Raw genomic sequence first — 15,771 nt, forward strand, 5'->3', positions numbered from 1 at the left:
CACGACTGAGTGACTGAGCACGCATACATGCAACATTATGTTCGTTTCAGGTGTACAACACAAGGACTTGAGATACGCATATACTGTGAAATGATCGCCACAGTAAGTTAACACCCATACCCATAATTGTTACACATTTTTTTCTCGTGATTTTAAGTTTTAAGATCTACTCTCAGCAACTGTCATCAAACACGTAATACAGTATTATTAACCACAGTCACCGCATGTTGGGGGCCAGAGTGAAGTACTCCGCCCGTGACAAAGGTCATGAGGAAGGAGGCTCAACATACGCAAAGGCGGGATCGAGCCTCAGGAGTCCCCCTGGAACTCCTCGAGCATCTACCCCCATAACCAGAGCCTGCCTACTTTACTACTTTGTGCTCTCACCTACATCTCTGACTTTACGGGGGGCTGTCCCCCACCACCTCTTTCGGAGAAGGAGTTAACCTAGAGCTCCAGTTAATAATAATTCCTGGGCATGATAAGAGTGTTTTAACCTACAAACTCCTCTGAAGGTTCTCTAGCCTGCCTGACAGGCTTGTCCGGCCACATGTGATTGCTCACAGCCTCCCAACCGTGAGAGGCACGAGATGCTTTAAACCTTCTAAAAACAGGTTCCTTAGAAAAGTTAGAAAACTATAAGTATAATGGGCTGATTAGAAACTGTATTGGTGAAGGGTTTTTCATTTGTTGAGCCAATGTTTGTTGCTAAGTCTCCACATCCCCTGCCCTTACACACATTAATGAATATATAGAAGAAATAAGTATTAACTTTTGATATTAATCACGTTAGACCTTAGGCTAAGTAAATTCTTTCCTTAACTAAAACCCACTACACCCTCACCCTGTAGGAATGTAACTTTATTTGTGTGGCGTCTGTTTTGAGAATAATCAGCCCTGGAGAAATAAGTGTCCTGGTTGACTGACCGCTGTCACAAGGAGAGGGTCGTAAATTGTCAGCAGGCCCCCCCGGCCAGAAGATGATGTAACACCCCTAAGACCTCTGTATACATTTGTATGAAGCACCTGACTTTGATAAAAGTCAGGACTGCTGACCCCGCGTGACTTTTGCATAACATCTCAGTGTATAAAAGTAGACCATGGAAAATAAAGAATTGGGATCAGTTTCTCGAAATACTGGTCTCCCCGTGTCGCGCTCTCTCTCACTCTGGTTGAGTCTCCATCTGGAGCGAGGAACCCGCCATGCTTACTAATTATGCCTGGGCTTCTAAGATCCAACCAGGGAGGCCTCAGTGTCTCCTCTCCTTCGGGAGAACGGAAGGACGCCTGCGGCCTACGTAAGTGGTGCAAACTTCTTGTCTTGAAGTTTTATTGGTCTCCCGCGTAAACCAAGCTACTCAGCCTCTTTTCTCCACTGAATTTTCCTACTGAGCTATCCTCATCCTATTACTCTTTATATCTTTGATAAAATATTTAAATAAATAGGTCGCCGACACCGTCCCCGCTTCGAATACCCTGGATCAGCCGGGGCAGGACCCTGGCAACCGCACTCTACATCACACCTCATGCTCTGCTTCATAACTGGAAATTTGTGTCTTTTGATCCCCTTCACCCATTTTGCCCACCCACACCCTCGCCTTTAGTGAGCGCCAGTTTAGAAGGCTCAGTGGATCCCATACAGGACGAATACTTAACCAACAAACTGCTTAAAACTAAAGGCAAAGAAAATATTTGAAGTCTCTCAGGAGAAAACGATGCATTTTGTGTACAGGAACCAATATTCAAATTACAGTGTCCTTTAAGAAGTGAATGCATGAATAAATTGTGTTATTTTACTTATAACTCCTGAGAGCTTCTTTAAGTCTATAACTTCAATATCTGTGCTATCTTGGGTTTGGCATCTACGTATTTATGGTGCCTTAGTATATTGGTCACATTTTCCTATTTCTTTATATGGTGAGTAATTGTGAACTGTATTTTGGACTTCTGAATATTGTACTATGTTTTCAGTCCTGTTACAATCCTCTGGGGAATGTTTATGCTTTTCTTTTAGAGGAAAACTGAAAGTTCTGCTTCATCTTCTTTTTGGTCTATTCCAGTCTCAGCTGTGTTGGTTCAGGTCTGTCCAGTGTGTGTATCCAGTTGTTCCGAGACTTGTGAGGGGTGTACACAGCATTCAGTTCAGTTCAGTTCAGTCACTCAGTTGTGTCCAACTCTTTGCAACCCCATGGACTGCAGCACGCCAGGCTTCTCTGTCCTTCACCATCTCCCAGAGCTTACTCAAACTCATATTGAGTTGGTGATGCCATCCAACCATCTCATCCTCTGTCGTCCCTTTCTTCTCCTGCCTTCAATCTTCCCCAGCATCAGCATCTTTTCTAATGAGTCAGTTTTTTGCATCAGGTGGCCAAAGTGTTGGAGCTTCAGCTTCCGCATCGGTCCTTCCAATGAATATTCAGGACTGGTTTCCTGTAGGATGGACTGGTTGGATCTCCTTGCAGTCCAAGGGACTCTCAAGAGTCTTCTTCAACACCACAGTTCAAAAGCATCAATTCTTCGATGCTCAGCTTTCTTTATGGTCCAACTTTCACATCCATACATGACCACTGGAAAAACCATAGCTTTGACGAGGTGGACCTTTGTCAGCAAAGTCATGTCTCTGCTTTTTAATACACTGTCTAGGTTTGTCATAGCTTTTCTTCAAAGACCAACTGTCTTTTAATTTCATGGCTGCAATCACCAGCTGCAGTGATTTGGGAACCCCCCAAAATGAAGTCTCTCACTGTTTCCATTGTTTCCTCATCTATTTGCTATGAAGTGATGGGAGCTGATGCCATGATCTTCGTCTTTCGAATGTTGAGTTTTAAGCCAGATTTTTCACTCTCCTCTTTCATTTTTATCAAAAGTCTCTAGTTCATCTTCGCTTTTTGCCATAAGGGTGGTGTCATCTGCATATCTGAGGTTATTGGTATTTCTCATGTCAATCTTGATTCTAGCTTGTGCTTCATCCAGCGCAGCATTTTGCATGATGTACTCTGCATATAAGCTAAATAAAAAGGGTGACAATACACAGCCTTGATGTACTCCTTTCCCGATTTGGAATCAGTCTGTTGTTCCATGTCCAGTTCTAACTGTTGCTTTTGATTGGCATACAGATTTGTCAGGAGACAGGTAAGGTGGTCTGCTATTCCCATCTCTTGAAGAATACATAGAATTAGAAAGGCCTTCTCTGGTTGTCTCTCCTGTGGCATTCCCTCCACGTCTCTGGCCCTCCCAGGCCCTTTGGCCTGTTTCCTCTGGGCAGAAGTATATTATTTCTGTTATCATTGTCGTGTCAATTCATGAGCTCTTTAGAAGTCCATGTGAGAAAAGAAGTGGAAAACTGACGCCTAGGTAGGCTGCGTCTCCAAGACATGACTTCTTCCACAAGCAGCTTGTATTTGTGTCTGTATCAGAGTTCTCAGGTAGTCTTGAAAAAATATTGTGTCCAAATATATCAGCCACAATTAGCAAGAGGAATGGGTTCCACTGGTCTAGAACTGGACAGTATTTTTTAATTTCAATTTCTAAAAATTTCATGTCTAGAATTTTTATGAGTGTTTTTTATTTAACAGGTGTCATGTTTATTTTAGATTGGTGGTTATTCCGGTATCTACAACCACAATCAACCCCCAAATTTTTTGAGCCCCTTTGTTATGTTTTATTTTTGTTTTCTCTTGGCCCTTTGTCCATCTCCAGATAGTAATTGTTCTATTTCATCTCACTTTAGAGTTTGAAACTGTGTTAAGAGCTCTGTCTCAGGAGACTGATTAGAAGTTCGTGTCTTCTTAGATAGTTGTAGAGCTACATTATCTACTAGGTACTTGTCAGCCACAAATATCAAGTAAATACATTTAGGAGAAAAAGCATAACTCCATATATTTAAATTATTCAAGACAGCAAATCCTCTATACCACCATTAATCATTCCGAAACTAGTGAATTGGCTCACTTAAGAGAAGCTATCTATCAGTGAATAATTAGACATCTACTGTCCTTCCCTTCATGAATTTTAAGAACTCGATCCTTTGTTTTTAGTGTGGATTAGCACAAAAGGACTGATGGTGGCATAGCCATTGCCCACCAGCATCTGGACAAAAAGAAGACCTGGGTTACTCTTCCTCAGCATTCCTGAGAAGGAAGTGATCATGCAGTCCAGAAAGTACAAGACAACAAAGACTTACTCATGAGCAACAGAATGGTCTCAGTGGCCCCTTCTTCTGGGGATGTTTTTGGAGAAAGCTTGGTGCTGTGAAGGTGCTGTGACTGCCTCTTATGCCTGTATAAGAGAGTCACCATGCATCCACTTGAGACTGCAATGAGCCCTATGAGAGAGACGTCCCAGAAGGTCGCTGGGGAGAAATGTATGTACCTGAGAACGTAACTCAAGGTCCAAAGTGAGCAGGATTCAGTGATAACCAGAAAACTGCCCGAGGTCACATTGGGAGTGGCAATGGTTGAGACTAAATAGCGACTACTAACGGACATGTTAAAGACCCAGAGGAGGACAAAGCAACGTAGGTTGTGATTTGACGCTTCAAGTTTGAATTTTGCCAAACAGGAGTTTCTGAGGTTGAGGGTGATAGCCTGGAAGACGCTCAGCAGGCAGGTGGTACAAATGGAGAGGCCCCTTGTCAACCTGTTTGAGTAGAAAACTGACTTACATTTTATGTCATCCCTAGCGTTCTGAGACCCAAAGATGTCTGTACCTATGAACCCCACAGCTACCGGCATGACTATGTGGATTAGGGCCAAGTGACTAATCGTCAGATCCAGCGGGCTCGGGTCTGTGCTCGAGAAGGAAGGTGTAGACGTGCAAGAGAAGAAGGATGGTGTCGGCTGAGATCCCAATACCAACCTCGCAGAAGAATGCATTTCTTACAGCAAAAGAACTGGAGGGTTTATCTTTATCCATCTCTATGGGGACATATATTTGTAGTAAACATCTGAAGAGAAAAACAAGAAAAATTCTCTTTACCACAAATATTACCTTCACCATTTTCAACCAACTCTATTACCATCATGAAAACACGTGGACTGATCCAAATGCATCCGTGTTCGGGTCCACGCATCCATGGGCTTGATACTCAAGTCTGCCTTCGCGCCTACCTGGATGCCGTTACGTTTCTCTCCCCCAGCCCACCCCTGCGCAGCCCATCCACGGTGGATAATGTGCCCCACTACTGGGCTGGGCTCTAGCGGCACCGCTACAATTAAGTGTCATGCTTTATAGGCGTCAGTTGCTCATTTTTACCTTACTTTTTACTTTTCACAGTCAACAGTCACTATTAAAACCACTGGCAAATCTTATTTCTCTATAGGAAAATTCCATAGTAGAAGCAGAAAAGTTGATCTCCTTTCTCCAAAATATTGATCCAGGAAGGTAACAAACATTAACACAATCAAAAGCACCCATTTACATTAGCTGGCATGGAGTGCCAGGAGAGACAAAGGGAATTATGACTCTAATCATCCAACTACACCCGGACTTCAGGGTTCACAGACAACTCTATTAGTGAGAAACATACTGCAAATATTCATTTATCTGTTTATTTTTACATGAACATGATAAAGAAAGATCCCGAGTGCCACAGCTAAGACCCAGCGCAGACAAATAAATAAACATTTTTTTAGAAAAGAAAGATATATGCCTATTTCTGTGCTTCATTAGCAAACATATTCTGGAAAATATGAATATTTCATTAAAACAAGCTAAAATAAATCCTACTGTGTGAGTCCTCGCACATCCATGCTTCATCACGCTTACTGCTTGAACTGCACATCACTGTTCAGGAGAGCAGTGACAGAGCGGAAACTTTTCCCGTCAGTAGGGTAATAATCCATGAGACCCTCCTCAAGTAAGCCTCTCAGCAGTGACTGATGTTCAGAGGGTATCTGGCTCACTAATGTACCAAGCACAAAAAATCTCATTTATACACCTGAGATGCCCTCAAAGGGGCTTGATCATAATGACCTAAGTCACAGGCACACACACACACACACAATAACATAAACGAAAATTCGGAAACAGGTCATATTCTAAGAGGCTACACGGAGAAAGAGGAAAGAAAAGCTATGTGGGAAAATTAGGAAACAAAAACGAAAGATAAAACAAGGAAAAGAAAACAACACATACATGGAGTGATACACGTCAGTGAGAAGCATCGGCTTCATCTGGGAAAATCACCGCCAGGAGCTGCTGTGACTGATGGCGCAGACCAGGGCTCATAGCTGAGGCGCCTTTCAAACACCCGGTCAAGGAAGCAATCACTTTAGACATTGTATCACTGTGCGATTATGTGAATCATGGATAATCATGTGGTACACAGTGCCATCAAAACGGGCCACACACTGCTGAAGAATGTTAAGGTCATTTCACTCGAGCCAGGGGTCAGAGAAGTGACGAGTGTGCGTGGAAAGAGGACACCCCGCACCAGAGCCCAAGGTAAACGTGGGCGTGGTGACCTTGTGGTGACCTTGTGGACAGACGACAGGGTGAAGGAAAGGAGAGAGCATCTTGTTCGCTCTACACGAGCAGAGTAATGGCTTGGGATGGAGATGAGGCATAAACAGCATGGTCTATGCTCAGCGATGTGCAGTGTGCCCTAGTCACACGAAAGAGCACGTCTTGGTACCGCTGTGTGACGCAGGACCTCCACTCCCATCGTTGCTATCCTCTGTCATAAAGCAGGAATGAACAGAAAGCATCTGGGAGGAGAGAGTGACCATACGCCGTGTATGTGGGTTTGGACTGTGGGTGTGCTAGAAAACACGTTCCACCTTGTGGCACCTTTCAGCTGGAGAACCGGGAAGAGAGCGATGGAGAAAGAGCCTGAAAAGTCAAGGAAGCACAATCACCACCGTCCAGATGCCAGTGATGGGTACAGAGCATCTGAAAACATGAACCTCAGGAGAGCGAAAAACAGAAACCTGAGGTACAGTCGAGTGTAACAGCAGCAGTTTCCTAAACACACAGGTGAGAATTATCTACTGTTTTTACAGATTTCAAGGATTGTGAAGTATAGCTCGGGGTGGTTGCTTACCCATGGCTGTTTGGGTATTTACAGCATCGATATTTTTACATCTATTCTGTGAAAAGGCAAAACAAGAGTAATCATTATCCCGAACACAAAGGAAAACCCCACAGGTGCTTTATCACAAACCCAGAAAGCCCTAGATGAGAATGGGTCTGGTTTACTTGCTTCAGAGTTTTTACTTTATCATCCTCTTCTTTGTATTTCAGTAACAAAAAAAGATCAATTCCCATTTCTCTCATAATAAATTCACAAGACATAGTTTGGAAAAAAAATCTAAAACTCAAGCATAGAGGTCAGGGCAGATGAAAATGGTTTTTGTTCCAAATTTTCCTTCTGATGAAATGGGTTCTGGCATATCCGAAATGAAAGGGAACAGATATTTTTAAAATGAATAACCTATGAAGAAAAGAGAAGTAGACACAAAGTCTTTCTCCTCACCACATACTGTTGACTCTACTTAGGTCTTCAGTAGACAAGCAGAGGACATGCCTACCATCAGCACTATATTTTCTTTATTTTTCATGTAATCCCAGCCTCATTTTCACTGTCCTCTGATTTGAAATTCCCTAAGTGCTAGAGCATAGTCCTATCTACATTAATTTGAAACTTATGAAGGTAAAACTGGGACAAGAAAGATCTTCATGAGAAAAAAGTGGTAAATATTTTGTAGGAATGTGAGGTTAAACTCTCTTTACAAAGTGATGTTTCAAACAAAGAATCTGGTTTTCTTCTAAATGCTTAGTTTTTTGTTTGCTTTTTTTAAAAAAATAACCCAAACCCCAGAGGGCACTTATTTTTAAAAGCTCTAATTGATTTATGAAAATGAGAGAAATGAAACTGAGCATATTTAATGAAAACCCAGTCAGAGCTAAAAATTTGTTCCTTTAAGAAAAATATGATTATATTAGTAATACTCTAACATAACAGTATAATCTCTTCCTTGAGAACTGAAATAGCAACTAAATAAAAGTAATTTTATTCGGGGAAAAAACACCTATCAGCAATTAATTAATTTAGCATTTCACATGAAAAGACCCATTATTTTTATGAGTCACCAACTTAAAGGACTAACTACGCTGACAGGAACATTTCCCCACTGCATTAAAGAGAAAGCCATCCTCTGACCTGGGAGATGGTTAGAGTAGAAGGGCTCATCTGAAAAAACATCTCTATTCGACCAAATCTGCCTCTTTCTGCAGCCTGCCTACAAGCGCATCCAGCACTGGTTCTAAGTGTGTGGAACAAAGAGGCACTTGCTCAGATGGGCGTGTGGGGTGATCTGTGTGTGTGAGATGGACTGGAGCAATTTCAAGGCAAGGATGTCATTAGCTCATCTCTCTGCAGGCCTGTAATTTTAGTGTCTAGAAAGGTGACAAGATCCAGCTGGGGACAAAAGAACCATGCTGTCCCCAATGGAACATTTTACTTGTCTATTAATTTTAATTCATTCTCTCCAGGAAAATAAATATCCGGGAAGATCTGTACTCAAAACTTTTCTGTAAATTCCCTTGCCACATCTGAGTGGAAGGATCAGAAGGGTAACAGTCATGGTAGAAAATACTAGTTCTCCCATTTGGATGCCAAGATCAAACTAAAATAATCCCATTTCAACTCTGTAATGTCCTTCTCTGGGGTGAGAGATACCTGATCCCTCCAGCGAGTTCCAGTGGCTCTACGTGTCCCCCACCTAGAGTATGTGATGGACACCCTCACCCTTAGGTCAATTCTCAGGTGGAGCATGTATTACCAGATTCTGAGTATCAGTACTCATATAGTTCGTGATTTCAAAATCTTCGTTTATGTTCCAAGCTGTGAGTCAATCTTAAAAGTGAACTGAAAGGAAATAAAAGAAAAAATAGAATAAAAGAGGCAGAGCTAGAGGTTGAGAGCTGAGGTAATGACAGGCATATTGAACATAACTAAAGCTGAGGGTGTCGCCCACCTCAACTCAACTGTATGAGGAACCTGAATGACCTGGGCCTCCTCCTAACAGAGACAGCCAAGAGCCTTCATTTTCTCTGAAGTACACAATATCAAATTATGCTTCAATATCAAATGTAGTTTACACAAAATTATATAAACAACTATAAAACATGTGACAAAATGGGGCCCCGTAACTTGTAATCAAAAGAAAACATAATCTCTGGAAGCAGACCCACCCATGTTCTAGGTATTAGAATTAGGAGACAGTGCTTTAAAACAAGTGGGGCTTCCCAGGTGACGCAGTGGTAAAAGATTTGTCTGCCAAGGCAGGAGATGTAAGAGATGTGGGTTCAATCCTTGGGTTGGGAAGAGTCCCTGGAGTAGGAAATGGCAACCCAGTCCAGTATTCTTGCCTGAAAAATTCTGCGGACAGAGGAGCCTGGCAGGCTACAGTCCATGGGGTCGCAGAGTTGGAGACGACTAAGCAACTTGAGTGCGCACGCACGCACGCACACACACTCTTTAACACAACTACTATCAATACTTTGAAGGTTAGAGCAGATATAACAGATGAAAAGATTGTTTCTGTAGAGACATTAAAACCTAAAAGGAACTAAATAGAAATGTAAGAAATAAATATATAATGTCTACAATCTAGAATTTCACATGGGAGGATTGGATACCACAGAGAAAAGCTTCAAGGAACTTCAGAACAATTAACAGATATCCAAACTCATTTAGGGAGGGAAAAGGCTTTTTTAATGAAATAAGCCTAAGTAGGGTAATAAGCACTCTCTAATATGTGTTATCAGGGTCTCTGAAAGAAAAGAAAATGAGAAGAAAACACTGGGAGAAAATAAAGGTCAAAGTCTTCCCAAATATGACATAGACCAAGAATCTGAAAAAATGCTAAGAAAAACAGAAAGAAAACAAGACCTCAGGGACTTCCCTGGTGGTCCGGTGGTTAAGAATCTGCCTTGCAATGCAGGGGACGTGGGTTTGATATCTGGCTGGGGAGCCAGGATGCCGCATGCTGTGGAAAAACGAAGCCCACATGGGAAAACTACTGACTCCGAGGCCACAACTAGAGAGCCCACAAGCATGCAGTGAAGACCCCCGAACGCCGCGACTGAGACGCGACGCAGCCAAATAAATAAACAAATAATGAATATTAAAAAACAAGACCTCAGCACAGTACAGTGAAACTGCTCAAAAACAAAGATAAAAGAGAAAAACCTTAAAGTAGCCAAAACGAGAGACATTTTAAAATGGATGAAAAAAGACAAAAATCAGAGACATCAGCATATCAAAAATCGTGCAATCAGAAGACAATGAAAATGTTTTCCTACAGATTCCTATATCTAGTGAAAATCATATTTGAAGATGAGAACAATATTTTTTAGAAATATAAAAGTTGAGAGAGCTAATCACTAGCATAAACAAATAAATGATATATAAACACATACAACAGAAGGTTCTTGAGGATGTAATTAAGAAATAAATGATTGAAACATGGATCCACAGGAAGAAATAAAGAATAAAAATGACAAATATGTAAAAAATACAAAAAGCTATGCTTTTTTTTCTCTTAATTTTAAAAAAACCTAATGACTGTTTAAAGCAAAAGGAACAATACATTGTGGGATTGATAACACTTGTAGAACTAAAATACAGGACAAAGGATAGAGAAGGGATATAGATGCAAAAATCCTTAACAAAATATTAGCAAGTCAAATCCACCAACACATAAAAAGATATAAACCGCAGGACTATGTGGATTCATTCCCACCTAGGGTGGGTCAACACTTAAAAATCAATGATCATAATCCATTATATCAACTGAGAAAAAGAAAACATCATATATAATAATTATATCAATAGATGCAGAAAAAACATTTGACAAAATCCAACACCCAGTCTTGATGGAAAATAAAAAAAAAGAACTCAACAAACTAATATGAGAAGGGGATTTCCTTTTCCTGATAAAGAGCGCTACCAAACGTGTACCGTTAACATCATACTTAAAGGTAAGAGGTCTTCCCTCTAAGATCAGAAACAAGGTAAGGTAGTAATACTCTTTTACGCATCCAGTAGGATATATGAAATTATAGACCAAAACCAAAAATGTGGCAAGGATGTTAATCAGCGAGTCTCAGGCATCGCTGGTGGGAATGTAAAATGATACGATGAGTCTGGAAGATTGCGGCAGTTTCTTATTGAGTCAAACATAAACCTACCCTTTTGCTCAGTGATTCCACATATTAATATGCATTTATCCCAGAAAAAAATGCAAACACATCCACAAAAAGAAAAAAAAAAAAGACTTGTACATTCACGGCAGCATTCACAGTAGACAACAGTTGGAAACAATCCAAGTGTCCTTGAAGAAGTGAATTGTTATTTCACTTCAGCAGGATACTGCTCAACAATCCAAGTGACAGAACTACTTCCTCAGGCATTGTCATGCCAAACAAAAGAAGCCAGACTCTGAGTAAACACTGCCTGATGTCTCTGTTCTAGGGAGTCAGAGGTGACCTAAGGGGAAAATGAAACGGTCATGGTGTTGCCTGTAGGATGTGGAGGGGCTGACTGTGCAGGCACCTGAGCAAGTCTTCTGGGAAAGTGGAGATACTCTATATTGTCTGCTTGGAGGTTTCACAAGTGCCTCCATTTGTCAAAATTGTATGGGTAAAGTTTGTACATTCAAACAATAAATTGAAACCTCTAAATGAACCGTAAGTGGTGATGAACGATGGGCTGGTGTGCAGTGGACGAAGATGCAAATGACAGAAAGACCATAACTACCAAAGCTGTTAATAAGCGTTCATTGAATTATTCTGCAGGCTTTACATTTTAAATCATGTATAATAAACTGTTAAAATAACATCAACACTGGAACGCAAGAATAATAAAAAACCGAGAATGAGTTTTTTCATTTCTAGATCAGATCTTTGGAATTGTCTTGGTCAATGTCAAAAAGTGAGACAAGCTTTTTTTTTTTTTTTTTTGCTCAAACTTTGGAAAAGAAGCAAAAAGTAGGCTTCTCATGATTTTAGTTACTTCCTTACTGACGGTGCACAAGAAAAAGCCAAACGTAGCTGACTGATCTGTCTGCTAGGTGGTGTCTGGTTGACACGGTTGGGGGAGAGAACGTCACTGCTTTTGCGTGTGTGGTTACCACTCCCACTCCCTTTCATGGTTTCTCCTTGTTGTTCAGTATGTCTGATTAGCAACCACAGATAAAGCTTCCACATTTCTGAACAGAGACAGCAAGTGCAGATCTATGTGATGGACCTCACACGTCATGGTGTGGGTTAGCCCACAGCACTGGAAGACATGAGATGGTTTAGGGTCCTTTTTTATGAAGACTCAGTTGATCAAATATCAGTGGTGTGTATTTAGTCTAGGTAAAGTGAAAGTGAAGTCGCTCAGTCATGTCCAACTCTTTGCAACCCCATGGACTGTAGCCTGCCAGGCTCCTCCATCCGTGAGATTTTCCAGGCAAGAGTACTGGAGTGGGGTGCCATTTCCTTCTCCAGGGGATCTTCCCGACCCAGGGATTGAACCCGGGTCTCACACACTGCAGGCAGACTCTACATTCTGTAGGTATATAGTAATTTTTTTCCTGAGCATTTTAATTTTCTTTTTTAACTGCTTTGAATGGGCAGAAACTGGTCTTTTTTTCTGGTTCCCTTTCTAATGAATTGGAAAAGAAAAGCTAAGAATCACTCAAGATCCAACTGTGTGGGATTTTTGCTTTTACAAACTATGTCACTGAATTCCGAGGTACTTCTACTGCCAGAATCTACGGACAGCTCCACACTGGGCCATAACAATATAGTTCTCGCTTGTTGCCCTAGAAGAATCAGGAGCTGGGCTTCTCAGTGCCTTGGTCACAGAATGCAAAAGATTCCCAGATCTTTTCAGAATGTGTATTCCATCTTAGAAAGGGCCATTAACATATAGGGGATGAGTCTTTATATCACATTACGGGGCTACTTTAGGAAATTGTGGAAAATGAAAAGAAATTGGCTCCAAGGGGTGTCTGCTGTCTTCACCTATGGCCATAGGGATACTTTAATATCTTATTTAATCTGAAACTGGGCTTCCCTGGTGGCTCAGTTGGTAAAGAATTGCGTGCAGTGCAGGAGACCCAAGTTTGATGCCTGGGTTGGGAAGATCCCCTGGAGAAGGAAACAGCTACCCAGTCTATATTCTTGCCTGGAGAATTCCATGGACAGAGGACCCTGGTGGACTACAGTCCATGGGATCACAAGAATTGGACACAACTTAGCAACCGACTCAGTCTGAAACTGATAGGATAGGAATCATGGAATAGAAGGACAATAACACCCAGAAACCACGTACTGTCCTGAGAACCAACCCCAGGAAGAGGGTGCCCATCACATGTTGTGGGGACAGCACACACACAGCCGCTGTGAACGCATGTGAGGCACCGGAAATCTTTCACCCCCGAGAGTGACATGACAGAGTGTGGAGTGAGATAACACTAATGTGATCTCAGGACGAAAATGAGAGCACTCGGTACTGTGACCTTTCGCCCCTCCACACAGCTATGGCAAGGGAATGGGTGGAAAAGTTTTGAGCTCAAATCTTCCCAGCTTGTTATTTTCCAAGAGAAAATAAAGTCAAGGGACAAGTAAAACATTCCACTGGGGACAGGATGGTTCTGTTGTCCCCAGCCAGATCTTGTCACATTTCTACAGACACTAAAATTACAGGCCTGCAGAGAGATGAGGTAATGACATCCTTGCCTTAAAACTGTGCGGGCCCTTCTCACGTGCACAGGTCACCCCACACGTCCATCTGGGTAAGTGCCTCTCTATTCCACACACACAGAATAGTGCGTGGGTAGGGTCTAGACAGGGCACGGAAGGAGGAAATGGGGTCTACGGTGAGGCTTTTTGGTAGCCTCAGATTAGGCATCCAGCTAAGCCATCTACCATAGCTCAGAGGACTGCTTTGTCTACAAGGCAATATGAACATTCTAAATATGCTTATCATTTAATTTCATGACTCATAAAAATTATTTGATTCTCAAATGAGTAGTCAATTAATTTTAGGTACCCATTCAATTTCTCTGAATAAAATTACTTTCATTTATTAATTGTATCAGTTCTCAAGTTACATATGATTATATTATCTACTCATTTTAGACTGAAATTTTACTAATTCATATGTATACTCATCATGAAAGGGTAAATTTTAGCTCTGGTTTTTAATTAAATATACTCAATTTAGTTCTCTCCACAAAGCAACTAAAACTATTATATTTATTGTGTCTTCTGTAGTTGGTATAGTTTTAAAAATTTAGATTCCTTATGAGGAAATTAGGTTCTTTGTTCAAAAAACTGTTTCATAAAGAGACTTTAACTTTGCATAACTATAAAATATCTACAGTATTTTTTCATGAAAACCTTTTTTGTCTTGGTTTTAATACCACAAATTTTAATGGTGTCAGCACTTAAACCTACGTTTTAGCAGCTACAAAACCTCAAATCACAGAACAGTGAAAATGAGGCTGCAATTACATTAAAAATTAAGAAAATAAAGTGATGATGATGATAGAGATTTCCTATGCTTGTCTAAGGATATTATCTCCCAGAAATCTGTGAGGAGAAAGACTATTTGGGTCCATTTGTTTATCTTTAATCCATATATTATTTCATATTCATTAAAAGATTTCCATTGGTATGGATATGCCAGAACAAATTTCATTAGGAAGAAAATTATAACCCTTATCTCTGTGCTTGGGTTTTGCATTTTCTTTTTCCTTTCTTTGTGATTTTTCAGTTGAGGCATAATTGACACACATCATATCAGTAATTTCAGATGCACAACATAATGATTTGATAGTTGTATGTGTGGTAAAATGACCACCACAATCAGTCTCGTTAACATGCTCACTGTAAATGTTTACAGAATTTTTTTTTCCCGTGGTGAGAACTACATTTTACTTTTCAAACTATATCTTATCATGCATTTATAATAATAAACAGATAGATGTTAACCAATCTCCCTTCTTGTTACTAAAATACCAAGACTGTGATGATAAATGAAAGTGAAAGCAGTTTAGCAAGAAAGCCTTTCTGCTCTTATTTTGCCGTTGGTTGATTAGGGAAACCAACTCTCACACAGGACTCTGTATTCTCGAGGTTTGACAACTTAATATTTGTGACATGTAGAGCCTCTGGGGTTTTACTGTTCCTTTAATTGGAAAAAATAATTACTCTTCTCACTATAGATAAAACATATTTACACTATAAATACTGTGGTTCAAATGAGCACCTGAGATTGGACTTCACAATCCTTTCACTTAGGAAAATCAATAGATAATTCTCGCCCATGTTTTCTGGGAAATAGCTGCCATCCATCAACTCACATACTCCCCATGTTTGTCTTCCTCGTCCCTCTGGGGTTTACACACGTCACCAGTGCTCTGCACGCCGCACTGACATCTGGCTGATGCTTGGGCTTTCCTGAGAGTGCTAGACAGTTCCCTGCAGTTCTCTTCGCAGTTTTCCAGCAACAGTTGTGCTTCAAGGTAGGTGGAGAATATACCCAATATACCCGCAGCCCCAAACCCACTAGAGTGGTACATGATCAACTGCATCTTATAAATGCCTCTGGACCATTTTAACTTGATTTATGGATGACAAATGTAACAGCAAAGATGAAGCTGACCTATAAGATAATGAGAAACCAATATACATGCTCTTTCACATCTCAGGCCAATTCCTAAGTGCTGACATTAAACATTATTTACACATTACCTCCACCCTAATAAGTGT

The 15,771-nt window shown here is 40.9% G+C and overlaps 1 pseudogene; it reads right to left on the reverse strand.

The window, feature by feature from the left end:
- Window positions 1-3,993: 3,993 nt before the first annotated feature.
- Window positions 3,994-6,254, reverse strand: LOC109575912 (vomeronasal type-1 receptor 90-like; annotated as a pseudogene).
- Window positions 6,255-15,771: the final 9,517 nt, after the last annotated feature.

The sequence above is a fragment of the Bos indicus genome, chromosome 22, assembly GCF_029378745.1.
Source record: "Bos indicus isolate NIAB-ARS_2022 breed Sahiwal x Tharparkar chromosome 22, NIAB-ARS_B.indTharparkar_mat_pri_1.0, whole genome shotgun sequence".
In the NCBI taxonomy this organism is placed as follows: Eukaryota; Metazoa; Chordata; class Mammalia; order Artiodactyla; family Bovidae; genus Bos; species Bos indicus.